Source organism: Mustela nigripes, chromosome 2 (genome assembly GCF_022355385.1).
Source record: "Mustela nigripes isolate SB6536 chromosome 2, MUSNIG.SB6536, whole genome shotgun sequence".
Classification (NCBI taxonomy): domain Eukaryota; kingdom Metazoa; phylum Chordata; class Mammalia; order Carnivora; family Mustelidae; genus Mustela; species Mustela nigripes.
The window spans coordinates 108,253,136-108,257,585 of NC_081558.1; positions in this window are offsets into that span (position 1 = coordinate 108,253,136).

Consider the following 4,450-nt stretch of genomic DNA (forward strand, 5'->3'; position numbering starts at 1 on the left):
TGGCTAAGTACTAAATGGTAGGCATTGGTAGAAGACTGTTTAAGCAGAGAGCAGAAAAGTCCCTTTACCTTGTCTTTGGAAATGCCAGATGTGGCAGAAACAACAATGTCAACAAGTGTGTGTTTCTGGATGCACATTCAGGCAGCAGTCTTGAATGTCCTGGGTCAGCAAAGGCCCATTCAGGAAAATAAGAACCACCATAAGTATTTCCAACAGAGAAAATGTATTAGAGGATTTGTTTGTAAAAAAAAAAAAAAAAAAAAAAAGTTGAAATAATTTAATGATTAAAAGAGAAAGAAGGGATTTATCCAGAGATGAGGAACAACATCCCAGGAACTACAAGAGCAAAAGGAAGCTGCTATTGTCTAAAGCAAATGTACCATGTTAGCTATGTCACTAAGGCTGCTGGAGCTCCACCATTGCCACCACTCCCACTGGAACCTCTGCTATACTGTTTTGCACGAAGTCAAGGGCCTCTATGCTACTGACACAGTAGGTGCTCAAGCATCAAGTCCATTATCATTGTTGCCCCTAAGACAAATTCCAAGAGGGCCATGCCACCAGTGCTGCTCTTGCCAATGTTGTTGCCTCTGTTGGAATCACACTAGCTGAGCAGGTAACCTGGAGCCACAACAGTTGTGTGGCTGAGGTATGGCTAGGCACAAAATGGCTTCTCTTGTCCTCCAATTTCCTAACTGATCCTCTCAATGGCAAAATATATCCAAAATATATCCAGGTGGTGAAGAAATCTGGGATATACAGATTGTAGGTTTCTAGCCTCCTACCATTTAATGGAATAAGGAAGGGCCGTGATAGTGCAGTAAGCCAGCAGATAAGGACCATTTCAGTTAACAAGAATCTTAAGTAAATTTTATCCTATGTTATCAGGTAACAGTGCTATAGAAAAATAAAGAAGGGGAAAATTGCTGTGGTACAGGACAGGGAAGCATTTTTACATTGCTTGAATTGGGCTTAATTGAGAAAGTGACATTTAGGCCAAGATGGAAAGGGATGTTGGAATAAGCCATATAGATATCTGGGTGAAGAGTACTCCAGGCGCAAAAAATGATAAGGACAAGGGATTTAAGCCAGGAGTCTGCCTGAAGCATTTAAGAACAACAGGAATGCCCAGATATGTGGCTGGATGGAACCCAATGAGGCAAGAGGGTATGTGGAAGGGCCCAAGAGCACAAACGCTCTTGGGAATTGGGAAAAGAGAGTGAGATTACATCAGGCTTTATTAACATTGTAAAGATTTCTTCTCTCAGAGTTCAAATGGGACTCATAAGTAGGCTTTGAATGGAAGAGTGATGCTATCTGAATACTGGATAGTAATATCTATCTGATAGGACTGCTATAAAGATTAAGCTAATTAAAGAAGTGCAGTGCCAGAACCAGCATATGGACCATAGTGCACAAGTCATTGCTAATTCACTCCTCAAAGTCAATACTCGAAATTATAAATACATCTTTTGATGGAATTTGTGTTGGTCTGATCCTTTGAATGCCCTTAAATGTACAAATATCTCCTCCTTACCCAATTTATGGTTTAGTCATTGTTTAGTGTTTAGTCATTTTCTGTGTCAGTCTGACTGGGTTAGGGGATACTCAGATAAGGCATTTCTGTGTGTGTCTGTGAGGATGTTTCCAGAAGATTAGCATGTGAATCAGTAGATGGAGAAAGATCTCCCTTCCTAATGCTCATGGGCATCACCAGTCCACTGGGGGCCTGAATAAAACCAAAAAGGCAGAGGAAGGGGGGATTTTTCTCCCTTTGCCTGAGCCAGGATATTCTTTTACTCCTGTCCTCCAAGATTAGGGCTCCTGCTATTTGGGCCTTCAAGCTTAGACTGGGATTTACACAGTGAGAAGGAAATGGTCTATAAGCCAGGAAGAGAACACTTACCAGAACCCAAAAATCATGGCACCCCGATCTTCAAGTTTCAGCTTCTAGAACTTTAAGAAAAAAAATTCCTGTTGTTTAAACCACTCAGACTGCTGCATGTTGTTATGGCAGTCCTAGAAGACACAGACAGCATCTTAACTTAATACTGAGTATAGAGTAACAGTATTGCATTAACACAATCTATTACAATGTGAAGTTTCTTTGAAGAGCGTCCTTAGATCTTATTCAGAAAGATTTATTATTGGGATAACTTGTAGTACTTCTGTAATATTTCTTTGCTGCCTTTATCATGTTCTGTAATCAGCTTCTCCAAACAAACAGGTCAACTTCTCCTTCAAGCAAACTTTTGGGAAGCATCTACTATGATTACAGGAAGACTCATCTAAGGACAGTGGAAGGATGGACATAGGTACCATTTAAGATAGAGGTTACTACAAAGTCAAGTAGAAAGATGATGAAGGTCTAGGTAGTGGAAGACGCTGCATATGTGGGAAGAAAGAACTAGTGGCATTGTGCAGTGAGGATTCACAGACTTGGCTATTGAAAGGAGGTGGGATAGTAAATGATATTTAGAGATTAACTGAATCTGAATTAGACTGAAAGTTATCTTCTTGGCTTGGCCTATACTTCTTGCCAGAGAACTGAGGAGTTTTCCTTCCATTTGCCATTTCCGGTGATTGCTCATTTCTGTTTTCTGTCTGACTCAGGCAGCAATGTATATTTCTCGTGCCCTGCAGTGCTGGGAAGAATAGCTAAAGCTTATACTCTAAGCATGCAACACTCCCCAGAGGAAAGAAACACAGTCCGCGACCCAGTGCCAAACAGCTTTTGTTTTGTGTCATCAGAAAACTCCGCTTTCTGACTTGATGTCACTGTTTATGAAATCTCAACTCAACCAAAGTTCATAAACTGATGTGTGAAATAAGAGAATGATGAATAAAACTATTTGCAAGATGCCACGTATTGTACAAATATCACTCATCTTTAGAACTCTTATGTTCTAAATTTTTAATTAAAAATAATTTATATATATATATATATATATATATATATATATATATATAATATGCAATAGACTTTGTTGAACAGAAAGAAATGAACAACAAAACCCTAGGTTTGGATTCATTAGGAATGATTGAAATGAAAGTGGGTTTTATTTTTGAATGAGTCTTGACAGATCACTCTGTCAGCTCAGTAGACCCTTCAGAACCAACAAATAGGAAACTACAGGTTTTCTGAGTTCAGTTTCTTCAAGGAGGGTTTACTAAGAATTATAACACAACAAACTAACACCACTGTTTTGAAGGAAGCCAGCAGCGTCACTGGTGGCTCCAAATGAAAGACTGCCATGGCAAGCGCCCCTTGTCATTTCTTTTTCTCAGTGTGCTTTTCTTTGCTTCCCAAGAGTCAAAACAATGGTAACTAAGAAGCTGGCATCAGCACGAGTGACAGTAAGTATTCCAAGATAGTTAGTTGATTGATTGATGGACGATGATGAATGTTGTCTAAAAAACCAGAAAGCTGTGTTTCTTTTTTTGAAACCATTCAAATTTGGACAACGTAGGCCAACAAGCAGACATTTCTAAATTTAATGTGCATACCATTTCCAAATACACAAACAACAATCAAGACCACCGCCTACCAGGAATCACATGCATTAATAAGTGTCAAAGTCATTCAAACATCAGAAAGCTCCCTTTCCACCTGCACACATGCCACAAGTTCTAGTTGACAAAATGACACTAAAGAGAACAACACAGGTATGCAAATTCCCATTAATGATAAGCAAAACAGAATTTCCTACCTCTTACTTTATCCTATTGGAAACTCTATGGTCAGTGCCTAGGAAATGTTCCTTCTGAGATCACACAGTCCCAAATTTTGATTTTATTATATGTGGAGAAGACCAAAACCTCAATAGGGAAAGTGTCTTGAGAAATTATTGGCAGAGACATGGCTAATTTTGGTCCTGATCCTTAAAGTCCAGTGCTCTTTTTGAGCATCTGTATCAGTAAAGCACCAAAGAGGACACAGATGTCCAACTCAAAATAAGATAAAGTCAATTTATCCTCAACAAAAATAAATATAAAGGGGTAAGTGGAGTTTGGGGAGACACAAGTATAATACCCAAACTGAGAGTTGTAGCAGGAGTAGTGTTCCATCCCAAGACCCAAGGTGTGGGAGAAATTCACCTGGAAAACAAAAGGCCTGCATAGCAGTTGCTTAAAAAGAGCGGGTGACCTTCTAGGAAGCACCACACCCAGCCCAGGCAGATTTTACAAGTGGTAGGAACTGGAGAAATAAAGGGCCTCACTTCACTCTCCTTCCACCTCTGCTCCAGGGACTATCTACTTGCTGAACCCAATGAAAAGGTAGAACCATGTTGATGTAATTCATGCACTCAGGATCCTGGAGCAAATTATAGGTGGAGAGCAGATATGGAAAGGGAAATGAAGGATATCTGGCCCAAAGGCACACGTTATCCTTTGCTATATATATATATATATATATATATATATATATATATATATATATATATATATA